Source organism: Oncorhynchus gorbuscha, linkage group LG24 (genome assembly GCF_021184085.1).
Source record: "Oncorhynchus gorbuscha isolate QuinsamMale2020 ecotype Even-year linkage group LG24, OgorEven_v1.0, whole genome shotgun sequence".
NCBI lineage: Eukaryota > Metazoa > Chordata > Actinopteri > Salmoniformes > Salmonidae > Oncorhynchus > Oncorhynchus gorbuscha.
In genome coordinates, this window is record NC_060196.1 from 53,256,773 (window position 1) to 53,276,954 (window position 20,182).

Consider the following 20,182-nt stretch of genomic DNA (forward strand, 5'->3'; position numbering starts at 1 on the left):
AGTGGGAGTGGGAGGGGGAGGATAGAGGGTGAGAGAGTGTGGTGGGAGTGGGGAGGGGGAGAGTGGTGGGAGTGGGGAGGGGATAGGATGAGAGGGTGAGAGAGAGAGAGTGGTGGGAGTGGGGAGGGAATGATAGAGGGTGAGAGAGTGGTGGGGAGGGGAGGGGGGGGGGGAGGGAGGGAGGATGGGGTGAGAGAGAGTGGTGGGAGGGGGAGGGGAGGATAGAGGGTGAGGAGTGGTGGGAGGGGAGGATAGAGGGTGAGAGAGTGGTGGGAGTGGGGAGGGAGGATAGAGGGTGAGAGGGAGTGGGGAGGGGAGGATAGAGGGTGAGAGAGTGTGGTGGGGGGGAGGGGAGGGTGGGATCGAGGGGAGGATGGTGAGAGTGGGGGAGGGGGAGTGGAGGATAGAGGGTGAGAGAGTGTGGTGGGAGTGGGGGATAGGGGGGATAGAGGGTGAGAGAGAGTGGTGGGAGTGGGGGGAAGGAGGGGAGAGTGGTGGGAGTGAGGAGGGGAGGATAGAGGGTGAGAGAGAGTGGTGGGAGGGGAGGATGGAGGGTGAGAGAGTGGTGGGAGTGGGGAGGGAGAGAGTGGTGGGAGTGGGGAGGGGGAGGATAGAGGGTGAGAGAGAGAGTGGTGGGTGGGGAGGAATGATAGAGGGTGAGAGAGAGTGGTGGGAGTGGGGAGGGGAGGATAGAGGGTGAGAGAGAAAGTGGTGGGAGTGGGGAGGGAATGATAGAGGGTGGAGAGAGTGGTGGGAGTGGGGAGGAAAGGATAGAGGGTGAGAGAGAGTGGTGGGAGTGGGGAGGGAATGATAGAGGGTGAGAGAGAGTGGTGGGAGTGGGGAGGGAATGATAGAGGGGTGAGAGGGGAGAGTGGTGGGAGTGGGGAGGGTGTGGTGGGAAGGATAGAGGGTGAGAGAGTGGTGGGAGTGGGGAGGGAAGGATAGAGGGGTGAGAGAGTGGTGGGAGTGGGGAGGGAATGATAGAGGGTGAGAGATAGAGTGGTGGGAGTGGGGGAGGGGGAGGATAGAGGGTGAGAGAGAGTGGTGGGAGTGGTGGGAGGGGGAGGATAGAGGGTGAGAGAGAGTGGTGGGAGGGGAGGATAGAGGGTGAGAGAGAGTGGTGGGAGTGGGGAGGGGGAGAGTGGTGGGAGTGGGGAGGGGAGGATAGAGGGTGAGAGGGAGTGGGGGAGGGGAGGATAGAGGGTGAGAGAGTGGTGGGAGGAGGATAGAGGGTGAGAGAGAGTGGTGGGGAGGGGAGGATAGAGGGTGAGAGAGAGTGGTGGGAGTGGGGAGGGGAGAGTGGTGGGAGTGGGGAGGGGAGGATAGAGGGTGAGAGTGTGGTGGGAGTGGGGAGGGAGGATAGAGGGTGAGAGAGTGGTGGGAGGGGGGAGGATAGAGGGTGAGAGAGTGGTGGGAGTGGGGAGGGGAGGATAGAGGGTGAGAGAGAGTGGTGGGAGGGGGAGGATAGAGGGTGAGAGAGAGTGGTGGGAGTGGGGAGGGAGAGAGTGGTGAGGAGTGGGGGAGGGGAGGATAGAGGGTGGTGGGAGTGGGGAGGGAAGGAGAGTGGTGGGAGTGGGGAGGGAATGATGGAGGGTGAGAGAGAGTGGTGGGAGGGGAGGATGGAGGGTGAGAGAGTGGTGGGGAGGGGAGGATAGAGGGTGAGAGAGAGTGGGAGTGGGGAGGGGAGGATGGTGGGAGAGGGTGAGAGAGTGGTGGGAGGGGGAGGATAGAGGGTGAGAGAGAGTGGTGGGAGTGGGGGGGGATGATAGAGGGTGAGAGAGAGTGGTGGGAGGGGGAGGATGGAGGGTGAGAGAGTGGTGGGGAGGGGAGGATAGAGGGTGAGAGAGTGGGGAGGGGGAGGGGGTGAGGATAGAGGAGGATAGGTGAGAGAGAGTGGTGGGAGGGGAGGATAGAGGGTGAGAGTGTGGTGGGAGTGGGGAGGGGAGGATAGAGGGTGAGAGAGAGTGGTGGGAGGGAGGATAGAGGGTGAGAGAGAGTGGTGGGAGTGGGGAGGGGAGAGTGGTGGGAGTGGGGAGGGGAGGATAGAGGGTGAGAGAGAGAGTGGTGGGAGTGGGGAGGGAATGATAGAGGGTGAGAGAGAGTGGTGGGAGGGAGTGGGGAGGGGAGGATAGAGGGTGAGAGGGAGTGGGGAGGGGAGGATAGAGGGTGAGAGGAGTGGGGAGGGGGAGGATAGAGGGTGAGAGAGTGGTGGGAGGGGAGGATAGAGGGTGAGAGTGGTGGGGTGGGAGGGGGAGGGGAGGATGGTGGAGGGTGAGGGGGAGAGAGTGGGGGGGGGGAGGATAGAGGGTGAGAGAGAGTGGTGGGGGAGGGAGGATCGAGGGTGAGAGTGGGGTGGGAGTGGAGGATAGAGGGTGAGAGAGTGTGGTGGGAGTGGGGAGGGGAGGATAGAGGGTGAGAGAGAGTGGTGGGAGGGGAGGATGGGGAGGAGAGAGTGGTGGGGAGTGGGGGAGGAGGGTGGAGAGAGTGGTGGGAGTGGGGAGGGGAGAGAGGTGAGAGAGGGAGGGAGGGGAGGATGGAGGGTGAGAGAGTGGTGGGAGTGGGGAGGGGGTGAGAGAGGGTGAGAGAGTGGTGGGAGTGGGGAGGGGAGGATAGAGGGTGAGAGAGAGTGGTGGGAGGGGAGGATAGAGGGTGAGAGAGTGGTGGGAGTGGGGAGGGGAGGATAGGGGGTGAGAGAGGGTGAAAGTGGTGGGAGTGGGGGAGGGAATGATAGAGGGTGAGAGAGAGTGGTGGGAGTGGGGAGGAAAGGGATAGAGGGGAGAGGGAGGATAGAGGGTGAGAGTGGGTGGGAGTGGGGAGGGAATGATAGGGAGGAGGGGGTGAGAGAGAGTGGTGGGAGGGGAGGATGGGGAGGGAAGGATAGAGGGTGAGAGAGTGGTGGGAGTGGGGAGGGAAGGATAGAGGGTGAGAGAGTGGTGGGAGTGGGGAGGGAATGATAGAGGGTGAGAGAGAGAGTGGTGGGAGTGGGGAGGAGGGTGAGAGAGTGGTGGGAGTGGGGGAGGGAGAGTGGTGGGAGTGGGGGAGGGAGGATAGAGGGTGAGAGAGTGGTGGGAGGGGAGGATAGAGGGTGAGAGAGTGGTGGGAGTGGGGAGGGGTGAGTGGGGGAGTGGGAGGGGAGGATAGAGGGTGAGAGAGTGGTGGGAGGGGAGGATAGGATAGGGTGAGAGAGAGTGGTGGGAGTGGGGAGGGGAGAGTGGTGGGAGTGGGGAGGGAGATAGAGGGTGAGAGGGAGTGGGGAGGGAGGATAGAGGGTGAGAGAGTGGTGGTGGGAGGGGGAGGATAGAGGGTGAGAGAGAGTGGTGGGAGTGGGGAGGGGGAGGATAGAGGGTGAGAGAGTGGGGAGGGAGGATAGAGGGTGAGAGAGTGGTGGGAGGGGGAGGGAATGGATAGAGGGTGAGAGAGAGTGGTGGGAGTGGGGAGGGGAGGATAGAGGGTGAGAGAGAGTGGTGGGAGTGGGGAGGGGAGGATAGAGGGTGAGAGAGTGTGGTGGGGAGGGGAGGATAGAGGGTGAGAGAGTGGTGGGAGTGGGGAGGGGAGGATAGAGGGTGAGGAGAGTGGTGGGAGGGGGGGGAGGATAGAGGGTGAGAGAGAGTGGTGGGAGTGGGGAGGGGAGAGTGGTGGGAGTGGGGAGGGGAGGATAGAGGGTGAGAGAGTGGTGGGGAGGGGGAGGGGAGGTGGGAGTGGGGGAGGGGATGATAGAGGGTGAGAGAGAGTGGTGGGAGGGGAGGATGGAGGGTGAGAGAGTGGTGGGAGTGGGGAGGGAAGGATAGAGGGTGAGAGAGAGTGGTGGGAGGGGGAGGATAGAGGGTGAGAGAGAGTGGTGGGGGAGGGGGAGGAGGATAGAGGGTGAGAGTGGGGGGAGTGGAGGATAGAGGGTGTGAGAGAGTGGTGGGAGGAGGATGGGGAATGATAGAGAGTGGTGGGAGTGGTGGGAGTGGGGAGGGAGGATAGAGGGTGAGAGAGATGGGGAGGGGAGAGATAGAGTGGTGGGAGTGGGGAGGGGAGGATGGGGTGAGAGAGAGTGGTGGGAGTGGGGAGGGGAGGATAGAGGGTGAGAGAGAGTGGTGGGAGTGGGGAGGGGGAGGGGAGGATAGAGGGTGAGAGAGAGTGGTGGGAGTGGGGAGGGGAGGATAGAGGGTGAGAGAGAGTGGTGGGAGGGGAGGATAGAGGGTGAGAGAGTGTGGTGGGGAGGGGGAGGATCGAGTGGTGAGAGTGGGGGAGTGGAGGATAGAGGGTGAGAGAGTGTGGTGGGAGTGGGGAGGGAGGAGGAGAGGGTGAGAGAGAGTGGTGGGAGTGGGGAGGGAGAGTGGTGGGAGTGAGGAGGGGAGGATAGAGGGTGAGAGAGAGTGGTGGGAGGGGAGGATGGAGGGTGAGAGAGTGGTGGGAGTGGGGAGGGGAGGATGAGGGTGAGAGTGGTGGGAGGAGGGAGGAGAGAGTGGTGGGAGAGGGGGAGGGGAGTGGAGGATAGAGGGTGAGAGAGAGTGGTGGGAGTGGGGAGGATAGAGGGGTGAGAGAGAGTGGTGGGAGTGGGGAGGGGAGGATAGAGGGTGAGAGAGAGAGAGAGTGGTGGGAGTGGGGAGGGAATGATAGAGGGTGGAGAGAGTGGTGGGAGTGGGGAGGAAAGGATAGAGGGTGAGAGAGTGGTGGGAGTGGGGAGGGAATGATAGAGGGTGAGAGAGTGGTGGGAGTGGGGAGGGAATGATAGAGAGAGTGGTGGGAGTGGGGAGGGGAGGATAGAGGGTGAGAGAGAGTGGTGGGAGTGGGGGGGAGGGGAGGGAGGATAGGATAGAGGGTGAGAGAGAGTGGTGGGAGTGGGGAGGGTGAGGAGAGAGGGTGGGGGGGGGAGAGAGTGGTGGGGGTGTGGGGAGGGAAGGATAGAAGGTGAGAGAGAGTGGTGGGAGTGGGGAGGGGAGGATAGAGGGTGAGAGAGAGTGGTGGGAGTGGGGAGGGAATGATAGAGGGTGAGAGAGAGAGAGAGTGGTGGGAGTGGGGAGGGAAGGATGGAGGGTGAGAGAGAGTGGTGGGAGTGGGGAGGGAGGATAGAGGGTGAGAGAGTGGTGGGAGGGGAGGATACAGGGTGAGAGAGTGGTGGGAGTGGGGAGGGGAGGATAGAGGGTGAGAGAGAGTGGTGGGAGTGGGGAGGGAAGGATTGAGTGAGAGTGGGGTGGGAGGGAAGGATAGGAGGGTGAGAGAGAGTGGTGGGAGTGGGGAGGGAATAGGAGGGTGAGAGAGAGTGGGGGAGGGGAGGGGAGGATAGAGGGTGAGAGAGTGGTGGGAGTGGGGAGGGGAGGATAGAGGGTGAGAGAGAGTGGTGGGAGTGGGGAGGAATGAGAGGTGAGTGGGAGTGGGGGAGGGGAGGATAGAGGGTGAGAGAGAGAGTGGTGGGAGTGGGGAGGGAATGATAGAGGGTGAGAGAGAGTGGTGGGAGGGGAGGATAGAGGGTGAGAGAGTGTGGTGGGAGTGGGGAGGGGAGGATAGAGGGTGAGAGGGAGTGGTGGGAGGGGAGGATAGAGGGTGAGAGAGAGTGGTGGGAGGGGAGGATAGAGGGTGAGGGGTGAGTGGGGGAGGGGAGGATAGAGGGTGAGAGAGTGTGGTGGGAGTGGGGAGGGGAGAGGGAGGTGGGAGTGGGGAGGGTGAGAGGGGTGGGGAGGGGAGGATAGAGGGTGAGAGAGTGGTGGTGGGGGAGGGGGAGGATCGAGTGGTGAGAGTGGGGAGTGGAGGATAGAGGGTGAGAGAGTGGTGGGAGTGGGGAGGGGAGGATAGAGGGTGAGAGAGTGGTGGTGGGAGGGGAGGAGGAGGGTGGGAGGGGGAGGATGGAGGGTGAGAGTGGTGGGAGTGGGGAGGGTGAGAGAGTGGTGGGGAGTGGGGAGTGGAGGATAGAGGGTGAGAGAGAGTGGTGGGTGGGGAGGATAGAGGGTGAGAGAGAGTGGTGGGAGTGGGGAGGGGAGGATAGAGGGTGGAGAGAGTGGTGGGAGTGGGGAGGAAAGGATAGAGGGTGAGAGAGAGTGGTGGGAGTGGGGAGGGAAGGATAGAGGAGTGAGAGAGTGGTGGGAGTGGGGGAGGGAAGGATAGAGGGTGAGAGAGTGGTGGGAGTGGGGAGGGAAGGATAGAGGGTGAGAGAGTGGTGGGAGTGGGGAGGGAAGGATAGAGGGTGAGAGAGTGGTGGGAGTGGGGAGGGAAGGATAGAGGGTGAGAGAGAGTGGTGGGAGGGGAGGATAGAGGGTGAGAGAGAGTGGTGGGAGTGGTGGGAGGAAGGATAGAGGGTGAGAGAGAGTGGTGGGAGTGGGGAGGGGAGGATAGAGGGTGAGAGAGAGTGGTGGGAGGGGAGGATAGAGGGTGAGAGAGAGAGTGGTGGGAGTGGTGAGGGAATGATAGAGGGTGAGAGAGAGTGGTGGGAGGGAGGATGGAGGGTGAGAGAGAGTGGTGGGAGTGGGGAGGGGAGGATGAGGGTGAGAGAGAGTGGTGGGAGTGGGGAGGGGAGGATAGAGGGTGAGAGAGTGAGAGAGAGGGGAGGATAGTGGTGGGAGTGGGGAGGGGAGGATAGAGGGTGAGAGAGAGTGGTGGTGGAGGGGAGGATAGAGGGTGAGAGTGTGGTGGGAGTGGGGAGGGGAGGATAGAGGGTGAGAGAGAGTGGTGGGAGGGGAGGATAGAGGGTGAGAGAGAGTGGTGGGAGTGGGGAGGGGAGAGTGGTGGGAGTGGGGAGGGGAGGATAGAGGGTGAGAGAGAGTGGTGGGAGTGGGGAGGGAATGATAGAGAGTGGTGGGAGGGGAGGATAGAGGGTGAGAGAGAGTGGTGGGAGGGGAGGATAGAGGGTGAGAGAGAGTGGTGGGAGTGGGGAGGATAGAGGGTGAGAGTGGTGGGAGTGGGGAGGGGAGGATAGAGGGTGAGAGAGAGAGTGGTGGGAGTGGGGAGGGAATGATAGGGTGAGAGTGGTGGGAGGGGAGGATGGAGGGTGAGAGAGTGGTGGGAGTGGGGAGGGAGGAGGATAGAGGGTGAGAGAGAGAGTGGTGGGAGTGGGGAGGGAAGGATAGAGGGTGAGAGAGAGTGGGGGGAGGGGAGGATAGAGGGTGAGAGAGTGTGGTGGGGGAGGGGAGGATAGAGTGGTGAGAGTGGGGAGTGGAGGATAGAGGGTGTGAGAGAGTGGTGGGAGTGGGGAGGGAATGATAGAGAGTGGTGGGAGTGGTGGGAGTGGGGAGGGGAGGATAGAGGGTGAGAGAGAGTGGTGGGAGGGGAGGATGGAGGGTGAGAGAGTGGTGGGAGTGGGGAGGGGAGGATGGAGGGTGAGAGAGAGTGTGGTGGGAGTGGGGAGGGGAGGATAGAGGGTGAGCGAGAGAGTGGTGGGAGTGGGGAGGGGAGGATGAGGGTGAGAGAGAGTGGTGGGAGGGGAGGATAGAGGGTGAGAGAGTGGTGGGAGAGGGAGGGAGGAGAGGGTGAGAGAGTGTGGTGGGGGGGGAGGGGGGAGGATCGAGTGGTGAGAGTGGGGGAGTGGAGGATAGAGGGTGAGAGAGTGTGGTGGGAGTGGGGAGGGGAGGATAGAGGGTGAGAGAGAGTGGTGGGAGTGGGGAGGGGAGAGTGGTGGGAGTGAGGAGGGGAGGATAGAGGGTGAGAGAGAGTGGTGGGAGGGGAGGATGGAGGGTGAGAGAGTGGTGGGAGTGGGGAGGGTGAGAGAGTGGTGGGAGTGGGGAGTGGAGGATAGAGGGTGAGAGAGAGTGGTGGGTGGGGAGGATAGAGGGTGAGAGAGAGTGGTGGGAGTGGGGAGGGGAGGATAGAGGGTGAGAGAGAAAGTGGTGGGAGTGGGGAGGGAATGATAGAGGGTGGAGAGAGTGGTGGGAGTGGGGAGGGAAAGGATAGAGGGTGAGAGAGAGGTGGTGGGAGGGGGATAGAGGTAATGATAGAGGGTGAGAGAGAGAGTGGTGGGAGTGGGGAGGGAAGGATAGAGGGTGAGAGAGTGGTGGGAGTGGGGAGGGAAGGATAGAGGGTGAGAGAGAGTGGTGGGTGTGGGGAGGGAAGGATAGAAGGTGAGAGAGAGTGGTGGGAGTGGGGAGGGGAGGATAGAGGGTGAGAGAGAGTGGTGGGAGTGGGGAGGGAATGATAGAGGGTGAGAGAGAGAGTGGTGGGAGTGGGGAGGGAAGGATGGAGGGTAAGAGAGAGTGGTGGGAGTGGGGAGGGGAGGATAGAGGGTGAGAGAGTGGTGGGAGGTGAGGATACAGGGTGAGAGAGTGTGGTGGGAGTGGGGAGGGGAGGATAGAGGGTGAGAGAGAGTGGTGGGAGTGGGGAGGGAAGGATTGAGTGAGAGTGGGGTTGGGAGGGAAGGATAGAGGGTGAGAGAGAGTGGTGGGAGTGGGGAGGGAAGGATTGAGTGAGAGTGGGGAGGGGAGGGGAGGATAGAGGGTGAGAGAGTGGTGGGAGTGGGGAGGGAGGATAGAGGGTGAGAGAGAGTGGTGGGAGTGGGGAGGGGAGGATTGAGTGGGAGTAGGGAGGGGAGGATAGAGGGTGAGAGAGAGCTGTCTGTCAGTGAATCATGTTTTTTTGTGTTCAGTCACGACTCAGCCTGACTGACCTGTTTTTCCTCAGACTACGTAACGTAGTCACACACAGAGAATGAATCACACACACACACACACACACACACACACACACACACACACACACACACACACACACACACACACACACACACACACACACACACACACACACACACACACACACACACACACACACACACACACACACACACACACACACTGAATAAGTCAATGCCACTTAGATGCACAAAGCCCCCCTGTTTAACACACACCCAGTCATTGTGAGGTGTTTTGTCTGAAAACGCCCTCCTGGCCTGGGGACGAAGGCCAACTTGCCAAGTAGAGGTTTTAATATGGTCCTGTGGCGTGTCTGAGGCACTTGGCTATAAACAGAAATTAGGCACTAGGCTATAGCTGTTAAGCCAGTGTTTTTAGCCTCATAAAAATATGAAGGCTTAGCCTGGTGTAATGTCAGGCACATCCTAACTGGGTCTAGTTAATCACCTTAGGATGTTTTGGTTTTGGGTGGAAGGAGTATATTAACCGTGATTGTGTTATAAGATTGAATTGTTACCTTATCTGCTAGGTTGCAGTGTCAGGAGTGAACATTTTAATTTTTAAGGAGAAAGTACATTTTAAGTGGTAAAGTACATTTTAGTGCTTTCTAAAAACTCAGTCCTGTCTGCAGAAGCTACTAACACCTCACAGCTGTGGTGTGTTCCAAATATCTCTCCTAAGTGTGCACTTGTTCACTTCCATTAATGGATGTGAAAGGAAACTCCCGCTAGCCCCATGTAAACACCAATCCAATTAGTTTCATAGTGTGGGGATTAGTGAATGAGTGCAGACTTCAGGAGGTCGGAGAGATGATTTGGATGCATCCACTGTCTGCCTCACAACAGGTTACAGACAATCTCCATTATGGGCCTATGAAGGCCACCCTATTCAGATCAGTACTTATGGCCTCCCTATCCCCATCATTGGTAATTTAATCAGCAACGATGACTAATGTGTTTCATTGTGGGTTGCTTGCCAACTTGGCCTACTCAGTTTACTATGGAGGACATGTTGTGTTCATCTGTTTAGGACATGGACATACCATGTCCTAAACTGGTCTTTTGCGCCAGTTTTTTATTTATTTTTTATTTTACCTTTATTTAACCAGGCAAGTCAGTTAAGAACAAATTCTTATTTTCGATGACGGCCTAGGAACAGTGGGTTAACTGCCTGTTCAGGGGCAGAACGACAGATTTGTACCTTGTCAGCTCGGGGGTTTGAACTCGCAACCTTCAGGTTACTAGTCCAACACTCTAACCACTAGGCTACCCTGCCACCCCAGCTCTGTATGTTGTTGATCGATGGCGGGTGTCTTTTTTTTGTTGCCCTCGTGATGACAGTCAGTGGAGGACCATCATCAGTTGGGAAAGGTCACATTCAAAGGTCAAGGGTCAAGTTATGTAAATGTCAGATGATGGAATTCGGGAGCCATGTTGAGGGGATGAAAGCCAAAACCATTTTCGCCTGAACCCCGAGTACCGACTGGTAAAAACGACTAAAAATACTAACCCCCACCATGTGACAGGTTACATAAGGCATTTAGGTGGCCTAGTTCAGTTCAGGGCCATGTTCAGCAGGGCACACCATAGTGAAACATTTTGCAATAGAAGGCCAGAATCTGTGTGGATTCATAATGGGTAAATTCAGTTAGTCCTAGTCGAAGTCCATTTTCAAAATGTCCTCAAATCAAATCAAATTTTATTTGTCACATACACATGGTTAGCAGATGTTAATGCGAGTGTAGCGAAATGCTTGTGCTTCTAGTTCCGACAATGCAGTGATAACCAACAAGTAATCTAACTAACAATTCCAAAACTACTGTCTTATACACAGTGTAAGGGGATAAGGAACATGTACATAAGGATATATGAATGAGTGATGGTACAGAGCAGCATACAGTAGATGGTATCGACCCAGCACACGACCCAGCCATATTGTATATTCCAGATCTTCTGTCTTTGCTCGAGACAGGTGCGACTTAGAAATCTACCGTCACTTTGAATGAAGCTCACCTGTTTCGTATCAATAAGAGAGGATAGGAAACAAGACAATATGGTGGCGTTCACGTTGTTGGTTTACCTCATGGAGTAAAAATGTATTACATTTAATAACAGAGCATTTTGTACATTCTTACGTTCCACCTGCAATTGTCACTTCCTAGTTGAGAGGAAGTAACGTTATCGTCATGTTCATTTTAGTCATTTAATTCCTTCCGAGGTGTTACTCATAAGGGAGCATATCCTGTTACAATTCTGTAGCTAGTCCTGAACATGTTAGGTATTTGATGAAAATTAGGATTTGACACTACTAATTTAACCCTCCATTTGAGTCTCCATTTCCATGCCAATAATATTCATTTTCTAATATCCCAGTTTAGCCTATGCCATCTTAATTTTCACTTTTTCAAAAGGCAGTGGTCAGTGGATTGCTCAAACTTCATGGAGCGCATCTTTGATTTCAAAACAAGTGCACACACACACGCACTCCCCTCCCCACTCTCCCATGCTATCTCATACTGTGCAGCCCTCAGCTTTCTGTACCCGCAGGCCTAAATGCATCAGAAAGCAGCTGCCAGGTTTATTTTTAGTTCAGTTTCAGTCGAGAGAGCATCAGGTCCCCGTTCTTCAAAATAGCCTCACTGAAGTGCCGGGTGTCAAAACAACCCTGTTGAACATGGAGGTTCCACACTGTAACACACACACACTAGAGGTCGACCGATTACCATTTTTCAACGCCGATACCGATTATTGGAGGACCCAAAAAAGCCGATACCGATTAATTGGACGATTTTTATTTATTTATTTGTAATAATGACAATTACAACAATCCTGAATGAACACTTATTTTAACTTAATATAATATAACAATAAAATCAATTTAGCCCCAAGTAAATAATGGAACATGTTCAATTTGGTTTAAATAATACAAAAACAAAGTGTTGGAGAAGAAAGTAAAAGTGCAATATGTGCCATGTAAGAAAGCTAACGTTTCAGTTTCTTGCTCAGAACATGAGAACATATGAAAGCTGGTGGTTCCTTTTAACATGAGTCTTCAATATTCCCAGGTCAGAAGTTTTAGGTTGTAGTTATTATAGGAATTATAGGACTATTTCCCTCTATACCGTTTGTATTTCATTAACCTTTGACTATTAGATGTTCTTAAAGGCACTTTAGTATTGCCAGTGTAACAGTATAGCTTCCGTCCCTCTCCTCACTCCTCCCTGGGCTCGAACCAGCAACACAACGACAACAGCCACCATCGAAGCAGCGTTACCCATGCAGAGCAAGGGGAACAACTACTAGAAGGCTCAGAGCTAGTGACGTTTGAAACGCTATTAGCGCGCGCTAACTAGCTAGCCATTTCACTTCTGTTACACCAGCCACATCTCGGGAGTTGATAGGCTTGAAGTCATAAACAGCGCAGTGCTTGATGCACAACGAAGAGCTGCTGGCAAAACGCACGAAAGTGCTGTTTGAATGAATGTTTACCCGCCTGCTTCTGCCTACCACCTCTCAGTCAGATACTTAGAAATGTATATGCTTGTATGCTCAGTCAGATTATATGCAACGCAGAACACGCTAGATAATATCTAGTAATATCATCAACCATGTGTAGTTAACTAGTGATTACGATTGATTGTTTTTTATAAGATAAGTTTAATGCTTGCTAGCAACCTACCTTGGCTTACTGCATTCGCATAACAGGCAGTCTCGTTGTGGAGTGCAACAAGAGGCAGGTCGTTATTGTGTTGGACTAGTCAACTGTAAGGTTGCAAGATTGGATCCCCCGAGCTGACAAGGTGAAAATCTTTAGTTCTGCCCTTGAACAAGGCAGTTAACCCACTGTTCCTAGGCAGTCATTGAAAAAAAGAATGTGTTCGTAACTGACTTGCCTAGTTAAATAAAGGTATACATTTTTATTTTATTAAAACTAAAAAGAAATCGGCAAATCGGCGCCCAAAAATACCGATTTCCGATTGTTATGAAAACTTGAAATCGGCCCTAATTAATCGGCCATTCTGATTAATTGGTCGACCTCTAACACACACATACGCACACACTGAGACACGACAGACATACCTGCAAAAAAACACACACACACACACACACACACACACAGACACACAGACACACAGACACACAGACACACAGACACACAGACACACAGACACACAGACACACAGACACACAGACACACAGGCACCCAAACCACTTACAATCAGTACAACTGTCACCCTACCGCATGATGCTACACTCACTTGTCCTTACACCTCTCATATCGTGTGTCTCCACAGCAATTAAACCATCACACTTTGAAGAGGTCACTCTCATAATAAGAAACGGCAGCATTTTAAGGAGGACACCATCTCGGCACAGTCATATGACTTGGCATTTCAAAATAGCAAATCGACCTATCGGACCAACCCCACGCCAAGTCTGAGTGTCCTCCAAATTTAGAAAACCGATTCTGAGCTGAGACCTCCAGGCAGGCCTCTCTGTGACCATCACCACCGTCAAGGTGCAGAAATGTATATCTCCAGATTGCATAGGGACACGTTGCAGCAATGTGACATGGGTGCACGAGCACTAGGGATGCATCTGTTCCTCCACCTCCTCCTCCTCTTTCTCATCTTCCTCCTCATCCTCCTTCTCATCCTCCACCAATCCCCTATCTCCTTCACGTTGAGGTTTATTTAAGGTTCATTTAAAGTTTATTTGAGGTTTACACGTTCACGTTGAAGTTTATTTAAGTGCTGTCATACCCGGGTCCCTGATACCAACAGCTGCTCTTAAAATGGTCACTGTAAATATTTATTCATGTTACCCTTGTGGGAAACAGCTGGGTAATTGTCCTGAGGGAGGAATAGACTGCCAGTCCGTTTTATTAAGGGCGTAGGAGCCCAATGGAGGATAATGCATGTGTGAGTGGGTGTCTCTACAATAGTAATAGAATGAAAAATAACTAATTCTAGTTCTGTGGGTTTAACACCCCTAGATACTTAAAGCTGGAATCCTTAGTAGTGAAACAGCCCCCTCCCTCGGACATCATTGCACATGCGATAGAACAGCAGAATATATACTGCAATTTGTTTACCATGTTGGATGAAGCTCCTCACATCCGCTTCGTCAACATAAACAGTAACAACGGCCTTGGGGTGGACAGTGGCACTATATCCTCTGCTGCAGATTCCATCTATTCATTTAGCCAGTCAGTCCACCTGTTGTGTGTGTGCACCCATCACCCTTGTACCTTCTAAGGATGTTTACTGATCTCGGTCTCTCTCTCTCTCTCTCCTGTTGATTGCATGTGACCCTTGAGTCTAACTGGTACAAACACACATCACAGCAACACACAATTAAGCTCCACCATAGTTCCCGCTGTACTGCACTGACTTCTGGGAACTGGGCCCTACTCTGGGACCTCAGCCTGTAATTGTGTTCTTCTGTTTGTTTAATTTTGCTTGTTCTGCTCATCTACCCACCTAGAATCCCAGTTTGTCACTTCACTTTAAGATTATAGGGCTGGGACTTCATTGTTTGCTCAAGCATCAAGCATGATTGTCAGGGTGGTTAAAGACTAGTTTTTCTATTTACTTGTGGTTCAGCTGCCTGGGCATGCAAGACGGGTAGAGGCCAGGCCTTAGAACTGTATGGCTGATGTTTAGACAGGGAGCTAAGGGGGGAAAGAGAGAGCTGCTGGACAGACGAGGCATTGAAAATCACAGATGGGAAAGTTAGATCACTTTACTCTCATTGTTTATTTGGAGTGCAAATGACCAGCCAAAATGACCAGCCAAAATGACCAGCCAAACATGTAATGGATTTTTTTGGTGCAGGACCTGACCCCTTAATTGACTGTTTTACTGCTCACTCCCAGTGCTCTTTTTAAGGACAGGGTGTTTTCCCCTGGGCCCTCATGAAATGTCGGGTCAGCATCTTTCTTCAAGCAACCCAATTCCTTATTTTGCTTAATCTAGCATGAGCTGTCATATCTCCCTTCTTCAAATGTACTTTACTGGATATTTATTCATTTATTGGGTCCAAAGAGGCACTTGTAATGTTTCAAATGGGACCTCTTTCAATAATATCTCATTCACAAAATGTCTGGAATTGATGTGACATTGCCACAGATATTAACCATGCTTGGGAATGTAGAGTCATTCTCCATTCAGAACTTCACTCTCTCATAGGGTTGCAAAGGGTCGTAAACTTTCTGGTAAATTTCTGGAATTTTGCCTGAAATTTTCCATGGGAAGTTAAGCCCTGGAATTTGGGGAATTTTGCTTAAATTCACTAAAAAGTTAGCTTATAACAGTGAACCTTTTTTGTTGGATACACATAAGGCAATTCTAGGTCTTGTGGCATATTTTGGTTGAACCATCCCCAATTCAATGGAATTGCAATCCTCTGCATGCACAGTGCACTCTTCCATCACATGTAGAGCTGATTCTCAAGATCTTGCACACTAATGGGATGCTGTTAAGCCCACAGTATTACACTGTCTGAGCCAAGGACCACAGTTTCCTGGTACGTTTTGATTACAATACCGGGTGGTGTGAATATATGTTATATGACATACATGATTTTTTGTTAACTAGTAAATAGTAGCTTACGGCAAAGTGTGCTTAAATAATTTCTTAGATGTTAACAATTTCTGCTAGTTAGTTTTTGCTACCATGTGGCTTGTTTGAGCCTGCTAACTGAGGAGTGTTAATTCCCCTGTTTCCATACATGTTTCGTTTTAAGACATTTATCTTACAGATTAGTTGTTTAATCTAACTGCTTAACAATTTATCTGTACATGGAATTGTATTTGGGGCTTTTTCCCCCTAATCTTTACAGGAAAATGCCAAGGGTGACATGTGGAGACATTTCACTGCAGCTAATGTAGAAGGAAACACTGTGCACATTTACAAATTCTGTGCCAAATCATATGTGAAGAATGCAACAAAGATGCAGAATCATCTGGCCAAGTGCATAAAGTTCCCTCAGCGCTCACAAAAAGCAACCTCTGACAAAAGTCCCCTCTACTTCTATTTGAGGTGAAAATTATGAATTAGACACATTATCGATAGCAACAGCTCATGGTCCTCCTGTTTTTTTACTGACTGGAGGAACGTCATCAGAGAAATGCTGATGAATGTCTTGCTCGAGCTGTGTATTGGAAGAGATTTCTGAATGCTCTTCGCCCAGCATACACGTCTCCAACCAGACATGCTTTATCTACTCATTTGCTGCAGAGTTCAAGTGAAGGTCAAGCAAATCATAGAGAAAGCAGACTGTATTACACTCATCTCTGATGGGTGGTCTAATGTTTGTGGGCAAGGAATAATTAACTACTTCATCTCCACCCCTCAACCAGTATTCTACAAGAGCACAGACACAAGGGACAACAGACACACCGTTCTTTACATTGCATATTTTCTCTACCATATCTCCGGATTCCTACCGCAAGCTCTGAACCTTTACACTGGATCATTATAGCTAGCTAGCGGCTATCAGAGTGGCTACTTTTGGCTAACGTCTCTGTCCCAAAGCAAACACCAGTTAGCCTGGAGCTAGCCTCGAGCTAGGCCCATCTCCCGGCTAGCGGAAGAGGTCCATCAGCCAATTCTTGGGTTACAAACCCTATTTGGCCAATTGGCCTGGACCCCTTTACTGCTGACACAGAGCCCCACCGATCCATCATGACTGGTCTGCCGACATAACCGTCCGAGGGGGTTTCAACAGGCTCTTCAACAGGGCTGCAATCCCATTAACGGGATTGATATGACAACAGCCAGTGAAAGTGCAGAGCGTCAAATTCAAACAACAGAAATCTCATAATTGAAATTCCTCAAACATACATATCTTATACCATTTTAAAGGTAATCGTGTTGTTAATCCCACCAAAGTGTCCGATTTCAAATAGGCTTTACAGCGAAAGCACAGAAAAATTTGTCCAAATCTCAGTATACATTGGCTCGTTATGTTCAGTAGTTCCAAAAACATGCAGTGATATTGCAGAGTGCCACATAATTTTACAGAAATACTCATTATAAATGTAGATGAAAATACAATTGTTAGACATGGAAATATAGATACACTTCTCCTTAATGCATGAATAAGAGCCCCTCCTCACAGCTGCCCACAGCACTGAGGATAGGAAACACTGTGACCACCGATAAATCTACGATAAACGATCATTTCAAGAGGCATTTTTCTACGGCTGGCCATGCTTTCCACCTGGCTACCCCTACCCCGGCCGACACCTTAGCAACCCCTGCAGCAACTTGCACACCCCCCCCCCCCCGCCCCCGCTTCTCCTTCACCCAAATCCAGACAGCGGATGTTCTGAAAGAGTTGCAATATCTGGATCCCTACAAATCAGCTGGGCTAGGCTAGTCACTCTGGACCGTCTCTTTCTAAAAGATCTGCCGAAATTGTTCCAACTCCTATTACTACTGAGATCCCCAAAGATTGGAAAGCTGCTGCGGTCATCCCCCTCTTCAAAGGGGGAGACACTCCAAACCTAAACTGTTATAGAACTATATCGATCCTGCCCTGCCTTTCCAAAATCTTTGGAAGCCAAGTTAACAAACAAACCACCAACCATTTCAAATCCCACCGTACCTTCTCCACTATGCAATCTGGTTTCCGAGCTGGTCATGGGTGCACCTCAGCCACGCTCAAGGTACTAAACGATATCATAACCATCATCGATAAAAGACAGTACTGTGCAGCCGTCTTCATCGATCTGGCCAAGGCTTTCGATTGTCAATCACCACATTCTTATCGGCAGACTCAATACCCTTGGCTTCTCAAATGACTGCCTCGCCTGATTCACCAACTACTTCTCAGATAGATTTCAGTGTGTCAAATCGGACGGCCTGTTGTCCGGACCTCAGGGAGTCTCTATGGGGGTGCCACAGGATTCAATTCTCAGGCCGACTCTTTTCTCTGTATATATCAATGATGTCGCTCTTGCTGCTGGTGATTCTCTGATCCACCTCTACGCAGACGACACCATTCTGTATACATCTGGCCCTTCTTTGGACACTGTGCTAACAAACCTCCAAACAAGCTTCAATGCCGTACAACTCTCCTTCTGTGGCCTCAAGCTGATTTTAAATGCTAGTAAAACTAAGTACATACTCTTCAATCGATTGTTGCTCGCACCCTCCCACCCGACTAGCATCACTACTCTGGACGGTTCTGACTTAGAATATGTGGACAACTACAAATACCTAGGTGTCTGGTTAGACTGTAAACTCTCCTTCCAGACTCACATTAAGCATCTCCAATCAAAAATTAAATCTAGAATCGGCTTCCTACTTCGCAACAAAGCCTCCTTCACTCATGCTGCCAAACATACCCTCGTAAAGCTGAATATCCTACCGATCCTTGACTTCTGCAATGTCATATACAAAATAGCCTCCAACACTCTACTCAGAAAACTGGATGTAGTCGATCACAGTGCCATCCGTTTTTTCACCAAAGCCCCATATACTACCCACCACTGCGACCTGTATGCTCTCGTTGGCTGGCCCTCACTGCATATTCGTCGCCAAACCCACTGGCTCCAGGTCATCTATCAGTCTATGCTAGGTAAAGCACCGCCTTATCTCAGCTCAATGATCACCATAGCAACTGGAACGAATTGCAAAAATGTCTGAAGCTGGAGTCTTATATCTCCCTCACTAACTTTAAGCATCAGCTGTCAGTGTAGCTTACCGATCACTGTACCTGTACACAGCCAATCTGTAAATAGCACACCCAACTACCTCATCCCCATGTTGTTACTTATCCTCTTGCGCTTTTGCACCCCAGTATCTCTACTTGCACATCATCATCTGCACATCTATCACTCCAGTGTTAATGCTGAATTGTAATTATTTCGCCTCTATGGCCTATTTATTGCCTTACTTCCATTACATTACATTTAAGTCATTTAGCAGACGCTCTTATCCAGAGCGACTTACAAATTGGTGCATTCACCTTATGACATCCAGTAGAACAGTCACTTTACAATAGTGCATCTAAATCTTACTTCCCTACTCTTCTACATTTACACACACTGTACATATATTTTCTATTGTGTTATTGACTGTACATTTGTTTATGTGTGTCTCTGTGTTGTTTTTGTCGCACTGCTTTGCTTTATCTTGACCAGGTCGCAGTTGTAAATGAGAACTTGTTCTAAACTGGCCTACATGGTTCAATAAAGGTGAAATAAAAATGAAATTCAAGCCCATACACGCTGCAGCGTACATGTTGGACCCCAAGTATGCTGGCAAGAGAATCCTGGCGGGTGCAGAGTTCAACAAGGCCTATGGTGTCATCTCTACCGTGTCTCACCACCTTGGCTCTTTCCCCTGTTGCCTCCATCATCCTCCGAATCTCACCAACATCAGCCGCCTCAGAGCGCAACTGGTCCTTGTTTGGGAACACACACACAACAAAGCATGCAATAGGCTGACCAATTCAAGGGTTGAAAAATTGGCGGCCATCCGAGGAAATTTGAGGCTTTTTGAGCCTGACAACAAGCCATCCTCAACCAGGTTGAAAAGTGACAGTGAAGATGAGGCCTCAGAGTCTGATGGTCAAGAGGTGGACATTGAGGAGGTCCAGGGAGAAGACATGGAAGCCTGAGATTAACACAACCAAAGCTCTAGTTTCTAGACTATCATTTTACAAACAGTTGAAAAGGTTTTTGGGAGCTGCGATGGATCATTCAATATTCTCTTTCTTTTGTTGTTCAGTGAAATCATCCCATGGGAAGACTCAACTCATTTAATTAATGTTCAATTCATAACTACATTTTTTTTCTTCAATTGGAAGGATGTAATCATTTGCAGTTATGTATACTTATTAGGTAAAAGGTTTATGTTTCTGTCTCCATATGATATGGTAAATATATCCAATGCAAATAAAAAATATATATAATAAATAATTTGCATATATTTCCGTTAATTCCCATATATCCCCACGGAGAGTTTCCACCTCTGAATATTCCCCAAAATGTGCAACCCTACTCTCTCATAACCTCAACGAACTCAGGCGACATGAATGCCTCAAGTAGAATAATAAATACAAGATTTATTAGTGGCAGAAAGTTTAAGACATTCCTCACAATGTTGATTTCGTGCTGTAACTGAGCAACTTTTTGGCGGTTTTGCATTGGATATATTTACCAATACTGAGATGAGAACTGAATCATGAAAATGGGATGGAGTATATAGTTGGGGGTGGCTCTCCCTCCCTCTCGTATGGGTAGAGGAGGCTGTGTCTGCTTTGCTGTGATAGGAGTTGCAGACCGATGGAGTGTAGCGGAGTAGGCGACAGTGTACTACGTGCCATAAATCAAGTCTGAATCGTCTCAACAGAGTCTGAGAAAAAAGGCATTTTGGTGTCGGCTGTAGAGACTGTTTACCTCTTATTATCTTGGGAACAACAGGATTCCGATCAGGGAGCTGCGTAAGGTAAGCGGCACGGGGAGGGGATAGAGCAACGAGAGAGGGGTAGAGACGGGCGCATAAACTCGTTTGGCCACATACGTCTCTTCTCATTTATAATCAGCGTGCGCTTGTTCTTCGAGGG

General features: G+C 51.1%; 1 protein-coding gene across 3 annotated transcripts in view; it reads left to right on the forward strand.

Annotated features, from left to right (window-relative positions):
- Nucleotides 1-20,182, forward strand: part of LOC124012078 (protein tyrosine phosphatase type IVA 3-like) — a 66,006-nt gene that overhangs the window by 25,012 nt on the left and 20,812 nt on the right. The window contains exon 1 of one of the 3 annotated variants that reach the window (XM_046325461.1): nt 19,842-20,064. The exons of 1 other annotated variant lie outside the window; for it this stretch is intronic. The gene's annotated coding sequence lies outside the window, so the exon portion shown is untranslated. Of the gene's footprint in view, nt 1-19,841; nt 20,065-20,163 lie in introns of those variants that run through there. One more of the 3 variants, XM_046325463.1, reaches the window with a different exon arrangement.